General features: G+C 45.4%; 1 long non-coding RNA gene across 1 annotated transcript in view; it reads left to right on the forward strand.

Annotated features, from left to right (window-relative positions):
* Positions 1 to 7,280: 7,280 nt before the first annotated feature.
* The window catches only part of LOC149362055 (uncharacterized), a 50,829-nt gene continuing 45,462 nt past the window's right edge, over positions 7,281 to 12,647 (forward strand). Inside the window, exon 1 of the long non-coding RNA XR_016288480.1 lies at positions 7,281 to 7,346. This is a non-coding gene — a long non-coding RNA (uncharacterized LOC149362055). The remainder of the gene's footprint in view (positions 7,347 to 12,647) is intronic.

The raw sequence follows: 12,647 nt of genomic DNA on the forward strand, positions 1-12,647 counted from the left end.
GATTTCATTACATGAGATTTGATTACATTAGATTACATTACATTGGATTGTATAACCGATGCATCACCACAAGTCTAACCACAAGCACCACCACCAGCTACACTACCAGCTGAACCATGGCGTAGGTACGGATATTGCTTTCGCAATTACCGGGCTTAACAAAGCTAAGCCACAGCAAATTTTTTTCATACTTCACAGGCTTCTTCTAAATGCCACAAAAAACGACCGCGCAGGAGGCACGTTGGCATCAATAATTATTTTTTAGCCCCCCTATGCATCTTCACGAAACGTGTTTGGTCCTAATGTAAATACGATTTTTTTCTCTAATTAATCGTAGTGAAGTAGTTATTACGTGAAAAAAAACACTCCCAAGAGCTTTACTTGGCGGGAAACACTGTGTTTTGGTTTCAACAAGCTGGAGTTTCCCTTCAAATTTTCATTGTTGGTTCTAGTTACGTGCAGCACACTGTAAGCTCGCCCAACGTACGTATCTCCGGCAAGCGCCACATTTAGAGTATAAGAGTCGGAAAATCCCACGGCTATCTAAATGTGATTATTTTTCCAACACACTCTTTACCACACGCTTTTGGGTACAGCAAATTGCTGAGTGTAGAGGCTATATACAAAGTAGCCAGCTAGCGGCTCCGCTGCTATAACTTCACAGAAAACACGACTTAACGCAGGCACGAAACTAAACGCCACTAATACAGCTAAAAGCATGGCAGTGAAAGAGAACAAATCGACAATAGAAACCAAAGCTCTGGGGAATTCAAATCAAATACTTCGTTCAGTGTCCGTTAAAAAAAGGAGCCAAAACAAATTTTCATTTTGACCGCGAATAAAGTAGTGTTTGTTCTTTTCGGTGCATCGCAAGGAGGACAGATCTTAGAAGGAGTTAACTTGAAACACTCGTCCTGGTCACGGCACCAGTTAAGTTTCTCCTCCGGATCGTCGTTGGAATGGCCGGTTCGCCTTTGATCGTACGTGGTTAGCGCTTCTGCGTCCTACTAAGAATTGCAAAGGAAATATGCTTAGGACGCTGTCTGCATGGAGATGCGAACACAATTCTCAGATAATACGTTTACAAACAAATGGAGCCCTCCGGTAAAATCATTAGAAAATCAGAGATGCATGCAACGACACTGCAATAATTACGGAATGGAGAAAACATGACTGCACAGTTTTCATGAAGTTGCACATACATCGTAACTTGATCCCGACGAGGGTAAGCCAGACATTATAACGCGGCGCTCTTAGTCACACACAGCGCAAAGGAAAACAAAAATTAAACAGTTCAAATAAAAAAAAATCAGCACACGCACCCCAGCATGGCTCTGTCCAATCATTTCCAGAGTCCATAGCTGTGAACCGTTCATGTTCCCCCACTCTCACCCACTGCCTCATAGTGTGCTCGAGCCACAGAGCATTTTTCGCCTATCGCGACCTGGCAGTGGTAGAGTGGGCTAAGGCTGTGGACATAGGCGTTTGTCGCTATCCACCAGGATCGAACACGCCGCCTGGTCGCATAAATTTGACCATTCCTTGTTGCAGCTCCATCGAAACCGAATCGTCTACAATCGGTGATGATCCCGAATGGAACGCTATGAATGCTTACGCAACCTACCAGGTTTAACCAAACCAAAACCCCAGCAAATTTTTGAACACTTAATTTCTTAAATATTACTTTCCGGCTCCTTAATTATTGAGAAGCGTGTAGACGACCGTAAGCAGTATGTATATCAGGTTTTAGAATTTCGAAAACACGGTCTTCCTCGCTGTGGCCCAACAAAGTTTGGCTGTTTCGACGAGTTACGTGCACTGGAGAGGTTGCCTTCCCTGCTAGCTTCCCGAAAGTGCATGCGTTTTGGAGTGATAGAGACATACCTTGTTGGTCTACAGCACCGAGGGTAACCGCGTTTGCGAAATTTCAATAACTGATATGGATATTATTTAGGGTGGGCTACACGCGTCTCCCTAATTAAGGAGCCTAGGAGTAATAGTTCTAAAATTAAATATCCAATATTATGGTAGAGAGAGGGTGCGGTAGATGGTCCTTGGCGGTCACAAAATGAACAAGGGAGGGGAAAACCTCAGGTTGCTTGAGCCAACGTTTCGACAAGGGGACTTGTCTTCGTCCGGGCAAAGCGTTCATCATTGGCAGGGATTAAATAGGGCCTTCGCTCCGAGGAGTAAGGCCCCGGGGGTGGGGAAGGAAAGTGGTGTGAGAGGGGATGCGTGTCAGGAAGGGGAGGGAGGTGAATCTTGATTCGTTAAGCTGCAATAGTGGAAAAACTTATATCCCGAGGGTGTGCAATGAACAAAGGCTTTGAAGGGGCTGCGACGGGGGGTTGGCGCTGGATGGACCTGAAAAACTCAGATAAGAGGATTAGTCAGCGTGGTACAGGGAAATGAGAACAAGGCAAACAAAATAGGCTGGCACTGGAAGGAGAACGAAAGGGGGGGCATTTCCAAGGAAGGACAAGGCAGGAGGGGAGGGGGGGAATGGCTCGAGTTCAGAGAAAGCCAAAAGGTGAGGGCAGAGGGGGTAACAGGAATGTCATGGTTTCCGAGAACTGATAGTAGGGATTTAGGAAAAAAAAAGGTGAACAAAGGGAGAGGGTGAGAAGGCCGGAAATGTGGTGGAAGATATGACGTGGGAAGGGTGCAAAGAGCGATAGTATACTCAGAAGTACTTGTATTTGGGCGTGTTGGTTCATAACTTTTCAGGAGGACACAGGGGCGCAACAAAAGACACGGACAAGCGCTTGTCCCTGTCCACATCCACGCCCGTGCCCCCATCCCGCCCCTGTGTCCTCCTGAAAAGATAATATACTTATGCGAGGTTCTAGGAAATGGTGTGAGCAGGTGCAAGACATTTGTTAATTTAAAATTAGGCTAACCCTGGAATGTACCTGAGAGATTCCAGGTATCCTCTAGGCATGTTAATCCCTGTTGGTTGCAGTGTTTTAAATTTGTGGATTAGGAATGCTTCTCTGTATTTTCTGTCCCTAGTCGATTTGAAGCCTGACTGAAGAATGAACAATTTGAGTTCGTGGAATTTGTGATGGCGTTGATTAAAATGGGTCGACACTGCCTTCTGTTCATTCCGTGTTGTGTCAGCCCTGTGCCCGTTTAATCTGGCACTCATTGTTTGCCCGGTTTCTCCGATATATTGTTTCTGGCGGAAGGAGCACTGGAGCATGTAGATAATATTGGACGATGTGCAGTCAAAACTAGTCTTTATATCGAAACTGAAATCGCCCTCTCCCTTTGTTCACCTTTTTTTTCTCCTAAACCCCTACTATCAGTTCTCGGAAACCATGACATTCCTGTTACCCCCTCTGCCCTCACCTTTTGGCTTTCTCTGAACTCGAGCCATTCCCCCCCTCCCCCCCTGCCTTGTCCTTCCTTGGAACTGCCCCCCCTTTCGTTCTCCTTCCAGTGCTAGCCTATTTTGTTTGCCTTGTTCTCATTTCCCTGTACCACGCTGACTAATCCTCTTATCTGAGTTTTTCAGGTCCATCCAGCGCCAACCGCCCGTCGCAGCCTCTTCAAAGCCTTTGTTCATTACAAACCCTCGGGATATAAGTTTTTCCACTATTGCAGCTTAACGAATCAAGATTCTCCTCCCTCCCCTTCTTGACACGCATCCCCTCTCACACCACTTTCCTTCCCCACCCCCGGGGCCTTCCTCCTCAGAGCGAAGGCCCTATTTAATCCCTGCCAATGATGAACGCTTTGCCCAGACGAAGACAAGTCCCCTTGTCGAAACGTTGGCTCAAGCAACGTGAGGTTTTCCCCTCCCCTGTTCATTTTGTGATATCCAATATTAGTTAGCTAGCCTGATAGCACATCCTGGCTGTATTCTAATGTACTACACCGCTGACAATGGTATGCAAAAAAGCGTGAGCTAACTCAAAAAGCATATTTTTAAAAAATATACCGAGTTTTAGAGATGAAATATCCTCTATAAAAAAAATACTGATGCGCTTTCTTGCGTGTCGCAAGCTACTAGCAAAAACACTAACACGCGAGCTTCGCGCCAGTGACAACCTACCTCCTATAGCCTCCTTTAGCCAATACATATGGGAACCCCATCAGTTGACTGAAAATCTTTGTTTCCTTCTCGCACCAAGACGCAGCTTGTGACACGGTTAGATCGTACAAATAGAGCACATCGTGTTGTAGTAAACAGGATGCGCTGTTTCTTTGACATCATCTTTTCTTTGTTCACTTACAAAATGGCTAGCTGAAGCTCAATCCTTTCCTTTATTGGAGTTAGGGAAAGCGTCAGATGGTCACCTTGGCGCACTTTCCTACCTGTCGTAATTATCGCGGTGTGTTTACATTTAATTAAGCGATGAGAAAAAATAACAAGCCCGGTTGTCCAACCCGGTGGTACCAAAGCAGTTAAGTGTAAAGACACGTGACTGCCTGAGTTACATTGAGGCTTCTAGCACCCAGAGATGCCATAGTTCTTTCGACGAAAATTTGTTGGCGCGTGTTTCTTTGCCTGTGTTGGCGGCAACCGCGCACACATGAAGAGGATGTTTGGAAACACCGAGTGGCAGTTTAACAGTTTTTCCCCCTCTGGGAGCAAACTTGTTTGTGAAAAACTCTCCGTTCCTTGCGAAACTTAACCTGGAGATCTAATTTACTCTTAGGACGAGGCATGGCCGAATAGTGCTGCAGGATAAAGTGTAAGGATTGAGGTTCTTTTACCTTCCCTGTACTTATCGCCATTTCTGGTAGAGTTGAAACTGCGCCTGTGCGAATATTAAGGCGGAAATCTTTAATGACTCATTGTCAAGGTCATATGTCCGTTAGCAGAACCTGTACGTCTCTCCGCCCTCCTGATTGGTCTCCTCCAAGCTGTGACGCCACTGTCGCTAGGCGCATGTTCGCGCCTCCTGAGTGGCGCGCTTGTGTGACGTCACTGTCGTCGGGCACGGGTGTCGGAGCGGCTCAGCGGTGCGCGGGATGACTCACCGCATCGGTGCGCAAGGCGGCCGTGTTCTAGGCGGCGCGCCCGGACGCGATCGTAGAAGTACATGGCTAGTTGAGACGCATTCATACAGGCAGCTACGAGACCCCAAAACACATCATTGGAAATGGCGCCAGGCTACTGCCGTTTCACACTTTAGTCAGCGTCTTCAGTACTTTTTTCCGTAATTTAGAATTTGGTCCAATAGCAATGTATTTGATATTTGCTTCGATGCGAACGTTTAGTGTTCGAAATCCCTAATCATTCCAAGCGAGCAACATTTCTCAGACGCTTGCATCGTGTGGTTTTTTTCAACGTATTCCCTACACCACCTCGCACTTCCGTACTTCCTACACCACTTAAGTACTTACGTACTTACTTACACCACAGTGTGAGCGCATCCAAAGCTCCGACTCCATGGACATTTCTTAGGTGTATGCGCCATGCGCCTGCGCGTCTTCTGGAACCTGTTTGCGCATGCGCGTGGCAGACACCTGACAGGTACAAATCTCGGTGACACGCCTGCGAATGCTCGCGGCGGCAGACACGGGCAGCCGCGAGCATACGCGAGCGTGTCGTCCAGATCTTCACCAGTCAGGTGTCCGCCCGCGCTAGATGCGTCGCGCACGCGCCGGGATCGGCACAGCGATGCGCACCAGTTGAAGAACGGGCCGCCCCCTTGACATCCGCGGGAAGGGTCTGAAGTGACTGGAACTGCCGCAGGCCTTTTCTCTGCGTGAAACTCTCCAATTAAACGCAATGGCGCGAGCCGGAGAGGGAGCCAGCACGAGGCATATGGAGTTGGGTGTCCCTTTATGATGCCTGACACGGAGTGGTGCTTGGCGCGCAGGCGCGCGTCGCACGGGTCAGGAAGCTCTCCGCTGAGCCACCGCCTAAAAGCAACCGCCGTGCAACAACGCAGTTGTAATTTAAGAGTGGTTGTCGGAGGTCCATCGTATAGGTCTCAATCAAGGCAATTATGTCGGCAACACGTGTAGGTCTACTAGTCGTATTTCCGACGGGCATTTCTGCAAAAACGTCGGAAATGTTTGAATAACTGGGACAAATCCGCGCTGAACTCTTTTTTTTTATGTAATGGCCCTTTGTGTTACAAAAATACATGATTCTAAAAAAAACTTATTGAGCTTTAACCTTTTTTCAGCGCATTAACTTTTCCAAATCCACTTCACTCCACTTTCCGTTTCAAAACTATTCGAAGAACACTACTATTCACTTCGAACCAAAAAACCACTACTAGCACAGGCCTAGCTCCAAGATAGGGTACTATAAGCGGGACTCGGCGTTTTGTTGATATCTTGAAACAGAGAAGTTTGCAGCAGACGTCCTTTGCAAGAAAATGATAGGGATGATGAACGAAAAGGGGGACAGCCTGGATTAGAGAATATTGGGCAGCCTATGAGTACCTTTTGAAATCACAAGCAGGGAGCTGAATTGGACAGGACATACAAAGCGGCGAACAGGTTGCCCATTGTCTGTTAGGGGTGCACAGTGTATTCTAAAGGAGAGAAACATAGCAGGCAGCTGCCACTCTTCCCCCTCCCATTCTCGGTAAAGACCAAAGGAAAAGTGTGGCGTTAGAGAAAAGCGCAGAGATGACATTATAAAAGTTTACTGTAATTATGTGGCCGTGGCTTCACATGACCAAGGGGATCGAAGATGATCGGAGGCATTAGTCCTGCTCTAGATTAAACCTGTGTATTGAGGATATTAAAGATGGAAGCAAGGGAGAACGGCTGCCGCATGAAGAAATCTACTTGTTTCGCTGGGAGAAAGGGGTTGAAGCTTCGACCTCATGAGCTAATAGGGTAAAAAGAGGAAGAGAGAATAGGCTCCGATAGCACTGAAGAAATGGATGCCACGAAACAGTTATCACCATATCGAAAACCTTTTTTTTGTCCCTTCCCTAAAGACGATGAGTTCAGTTCTCCAGCTGATGAAAGCTGTCTAAAGAAAGCAACAAATTCAAGCACAAATTCCTTCAAACACACAGGCAAAATCAAACTTTTCAAGAATGACTCGACGGGGCACAAATAGTGCGTTGGAATATGCAAAAAGTAGACTGGAATGTGTACCGAAAATGGAATTCTCCGTTTAGCTCATTCGTTCCCTCAACTTTGCGCTTCATTTGCGCAGCCAGGCAGATGTGCTGGCTTTGAACTTTCACTGCCTTTCTATCCATAGCCTTAATTTTTTCCCCTACTTAGATCATTTGACGCGTAGGCGAAAAAGTACTTTCATAACTTCCTTCGTGTTTTCTTTTTCCTGTTTAGGTATGACGTAGATTACTGCCTTAACCTCACTACGACGGAGTCCTTCATGTTCGGGTTCAGTCCTTGCGAAGGTAAGCCTATATGTGCCATTGCACAAAGCTCTTCTACGTATTCTACTTCCACGCTGGGCATATTTTGATTTTGAACCTCTTGGGAGTGCTTGCAATCGGTTCCGTTACACGACGCTTTCTGGGCTTTTCATTTCCTCGATACTATAGAAAGCGCTTACTCAAAGTTCTAGCCTCGACCGCTGTCATTCGTGCGCTGTGCGACGCAGTGGGTCTTGGACAATGGGTCACATGGTGCATTTCACAGCCTGATATGGTAAATCGAAGTTTCGATGTAAAGTTTGTGTTTGTGGTCGTACTCGTTTTGCTTCGGGGATCCCGTGTCGACCTCGTGCACAATGCCCGTCTCTCGCCCTAACTTCGCTGTCGTCAGGTGACGCGCATATTCGAGAAAAAATGAAAAACTCTTCGAAGCGCTTTGAAACCAGAAAGAAGAAACATTTTAAAGATTTATGGGGACACTTAAGAGCCGCTATTAGGCGTATGAAGCGCACAGAGTTAATTGCTCCCTTCAGCCGTTTCTCTTCAAATACAGTCACTGTTATTTGTTCACACTTGGAAATTTATCATAATTATCCCAACACCGTTTCCACGTTCTTGTCTTATAACTCTTCAACACTGCAGCTTACGCGCATAATGCTGCTTCTAGGCATGTATAAAAATAATGATAGTACTCACTGCACTATACACACAATCACGAGTCCGCAAAAAAGCATTCCACCCGGACGCAGGTTCCGCACTGAGAAAACTTGGTACTCACAGAGATGGCAGGGGCAGTGCACGCAGTATATTTTGCCAGGATGTCTGGGCGCACTTGCCTTCGGTAGCCTGAGCACCACATGTTTGTTCTGATTTGCAGAGGGTGCAATTTCTTCCGTGAGCCAGGCGTACTACTTCAACGGGGAGAGCTGCTTTGTTGCGCGATTCCCTCTTTTGGGCAACGAATGTAAGTCACGTCAGTAAATAAGCGCTCGAACCAGTGAAGCACACAAGCACAAAATATCGTTAGGTAAATTGAAAATACATAACACATTATTGTGACAGAAGCCAACAGCCACAGAAACCAAGGGGCACATGGGATTTTTTTTTTAAATTAATATATTTATTTTGTGGTGTTGATCAATTTAGAATATTACTGAATATGTTATCGCTTAAAGATAATTGATTAGAAAAGCAGAAGAAAAAACAACCACATGCCGCCGGTGGGATCCGAACCCACGACCTCCGAATTACGCGTCCGGTGCTCAACCTCTGAGCTACGGCGACGGCTGTCAATTCTTCTGCTTTCGGGGGTATTTATGTTTACAAGTAACCTAACCTTGAGAGTGTTCATCAGCGCCACCCACGTTCATAAGCGGCGGACGTAGAACGTCCTGAGTTACCGCAGGTGTGACGTAGAACGTCATCGAACGGAGAGGGTGGAAGCTGCGTGAGAACAATCTTATGCTTCCTATGGCGTCAAGGCTGCCGGAATCGAGGCCCTCGATAAGCAATTAAGCAAACAAGGGAAGGGTAATGAGGGGCTCGTTATAAATATGACAGAAGCCAACAGCCACAGAAACCAAGGGGCACAGGGGATTTTTTTTTAAATTAATATATTTATTTGACGCCATAGGAAGCATCAGATTGTTCTCACGCAGCTTCCACCCTCTCCGTTCGATGACGTTCTACGTCACACCTGCGGTAACTCAGGACGTTCTACGTCCGCCGCTTATGAACGTGGGTGGCGCTGATGAACACTCTCAAGGTTAGGTTACTTGTAAACATAAATACCCCCGAAAGCAGAAGAATTGACAGCCGTCGCCGTAGCTCAGAGGTAGAGCACCGGACGCGTAATTCGGAGGTCGTGGGTTCGGATCCCACCGGCGGCATGTGGTTGTTTTTTCTTCTGCTTTCTAATCAATTATCTTTAAGCGATAACATATTCAGTAATATTCTAAATTGATCAACACCACAAAATAAATATATTAATTTAAAAAAAAATCCCCTGTGCCCCTTGGTTTCTGTGGCTGTTGCCTTCTGTCATATTTATAACGAGCCCCTCATTACCCTTCCCTTGTTTGCTTAATAACTCATTATTGCTTTATTTGTTTTATTCGTTTACTTTTTGCTGCACCTAGAGAATTAATACCATTATCCGCCATGAAGCCACTGGCATTTGAAAACAGGTTGAAAATTTCACCTAGGCGTAAGAACGTGTTCAAAATCCTAAAAAATTAGATTATTTCTCAGGTGTAAACTGAGGCTATCTTGGAGTGAATGCAGCGCTTTCTAATCAAGAAGGCTAAAATTTTATGATACAAACTGACACACAGTGCTTAACTGCAAATTTCCGTCTGAATAATCCGCAAAAATGTCACCTCCTGGTTGAAACGCGCTGTATGGACGAGTTTTCTTAGTGAAATTGATTAAAAAGTTATTTCACTCGATTGGATACTGTTACTAGAGTAATGACATGACGTTTCTGCACGGCTGGTACCAACAAGAGTATGTATTTTATGGGTTAAGGAGCTGCAGTGACCCTTCATAGAGCATTATGGTTGCTCATGTCGCAAACAATCATTTTTAACATAAATGAAAATAATACTCTCTTTCTGACCACATTTGCTTTTTGTGCGCTCTGAGCATGGTCATTGAATTCAGAGTGAAATTTGCAAATTTGTTCAGGTCCTACTACACTGCTCATCCGAAAAATTCCTTTCTAGGAGAGGAAATGGAGCAGCAGCTGTCGCACTCACCGGTAGTAAACTCAACCTTACCGTGCGGGAAGGGGAAAAAGAAAAAGAGGGAAAGACGTGCTGTAGCCGAATGTTAACTATTAATTTCGACTGCCTGGGGATCGTTACGGGGCAATAAAATAGCACGGCACACGAGCGCCTTTCGCATTTCAATTTCGTCTGAACGCGACCCCGCTGTCGTTGAGTGGAACTGGGGTCCTCTCGTTCAGCAGACGAGCTGCCTAGCCACTGATTCATTGCAACTTTGGTTTCGTCAGCTTAAGAGTGTGTATAGGAAACTTCCACGGCATATATATGTGGAATAAAAGCCTAAAAGCGTGCTCTATCCACATAAAATTGTCTTTCACAAATTTTAACTAAACCTTGTTACTCAACAGGAAAATGGCGCAAAAGACGTGGACAAAAGAGACAAACACGACAGGACCAGCGCCAACTTACAACTGAATTTTATTTCGCACCAAACCCGCCTTTATGTAGGCCAACACGCCCTAACATCCGTGTAATCACGCACAGGCAGTAGAAAAGATCACAGTAAGATATCTAGCACATGAAGCGCAATATCAACCACGTAACATGATAGTATGTTACGTGGTTGCTATTGCGCTTCATGTGCTACATATCTTACTGTGATCTTTTCTACTGCCTGTGGGTGATTACACGGATGTTAGGGCGTGTTATCCTACATAAAGGCGGGTTTGGTGCGAAATAAAATTCAGTTGTAAGTTGGCGCTGGTCCTGTCGTGTTTGTCTCTTTTGTCCACGTATTTTGCGCCATTTTCCTGTTGAATCATGAACCAAAGCCCAAACTAGAGTTCTTCTTGTTACTCAACTGGGCGCTCTTGCTAGAGAAATCACAATGCATTGCTGCATGACCGGTGGCAGCAGGAGTATGCATTTTATGTGCGGATGAGTTGCTGCAAACCGCTCTATGTGAACTCCTTTAGGGTCACCCATTTGGCACAGCAATGTTTTTTAAACTAATATATTACAATCCTCCTGACCACATTTGTTTTGTGAACACACCAGGCCCGGCCGCCACATTCAATGTGAACTTTATTCGGGTCTTGTAGCGGTTCAAGTGCATCACCTGAATATTTTATATACGAGACCATCACGTCTTATGTATAGGCGCTAATATCTTCATACAAACCAGAACGAAAATAAAAAAAAAAACCATTTGTTGAGTCCAAGCAGCGACCTTTATAGATAAAGACATGTCAAATGTAATGAGAATTCCCGAAGATCCAACATGAAGAAGAAGCAACGACGCGTATCGAAGGCACGAAATATCATCCAACAAGACAAACAACATTCGTTAACAAGAAAAGTTGTTACAGGGAAGTAACTGTACCTCAAAGGGCAAATCAAACGCACTGTGAGGGAAGCGGTGAAGGAGAGAAGGAAGAGGGAAAGAGGTGCCCGTGTAATTTTGACCACCTGGAGATCTTTAGCTGGCGTTCACACCCCACAATGAGCGCGCGTCTTGAACATTTTGATTTCATTATTGTGGGAACGCGGCTGCCCCAAGTTGTTCCTGCCCTCGGTCTAAGTAGCCAAGTGCCGTAACTGATGAGCCACCGCGAAAGGTACGACATTTATTGCGTCTGTGCCTCATTGTTTACGAGTTCGGCTTCTGAGCAAGAGAGTGGGGTCATATCAGGGCCATAGCGGGCTCATCTCGAATAAGATGAAATACTAAAGTCGTCGGTGGGTAAATAAAGAACGCCCTTTGGTTACTCTATATATTATTGATCCGGTGCTTGGGTTGCAAAGAATCGCCAGAAAGCACGACAAGCTGACAGTTTTTGCAGTGCCAATAAAAATTTATACGCATGCGCAAAAAATTTACAGACAAATATATTCCAGTGAAATGTGATTCTTACGGGATTCTTCATGAGAAGACTTTGAGAGCTGTAAAAACAAACGGTATAAAGACACTGTCGTTGTATGAAAGTTTGCATAGAAAATAAAGAGACGTGCATAAACGCAAGGTTTAAATAACATTGTACCAATTTCAACAAGTCAGGCATCCTGAATATCTACCTTCACATTACTTGACTTCGAGCGCGCCACAACACCGGCCTTGGCGTCCGGCCCCAGTTTTCATGTGTCTTCCTTAAAGTATTCCAAGTTCTGACGATGTAGTCTTTTACTGTGTTGGAAACACGCAAAATAAGAAAAAGTGCTCCTTTTTACAACGCAAACGAAAAAGAGGATAACGAGCATTTGTGCCCCTTATTAAAATTGCTGCTTATTGAGTTAATCGAACACGTGTATTTATAGCGCCGATGCACACCCACAATAATGAATTTTGATGCTACGCTTGTCTACAAACGTGTCGTCTTGCCACCTTCCCGTATATTTCCCGAAAAACTGAACCGCGCTCAATTCATGTGTCGGTTGTGCATGGGCACTCCTGTTTCTTTGTGTGGCAAACGCCTAAAAACCACCTTTCGTTTTCTTTCTATTGCCAAGAACGCCTTGGGAGCTACATCCGGTGATAAGAAAACACAATCGAGAATGACAAGGGCCGGCATGATAGAGATTTCGTGAAAGAAAAATTCGC

This window comes from Amblyomma mixtum, chromosome 2 (assembly GCF_055824585.1).
Source record: "Amblyomma mixtum isolate Tamu chromosome 2, ASM5582458v1, whole genome shotgun sequence".
Classification (NCBI taxonomy): Eukaryota; Metazoa; Arthropoda; class Arachnida; order Ixodida; family Ixodidae; genus Amblyomma; species Amblyomma mixtum.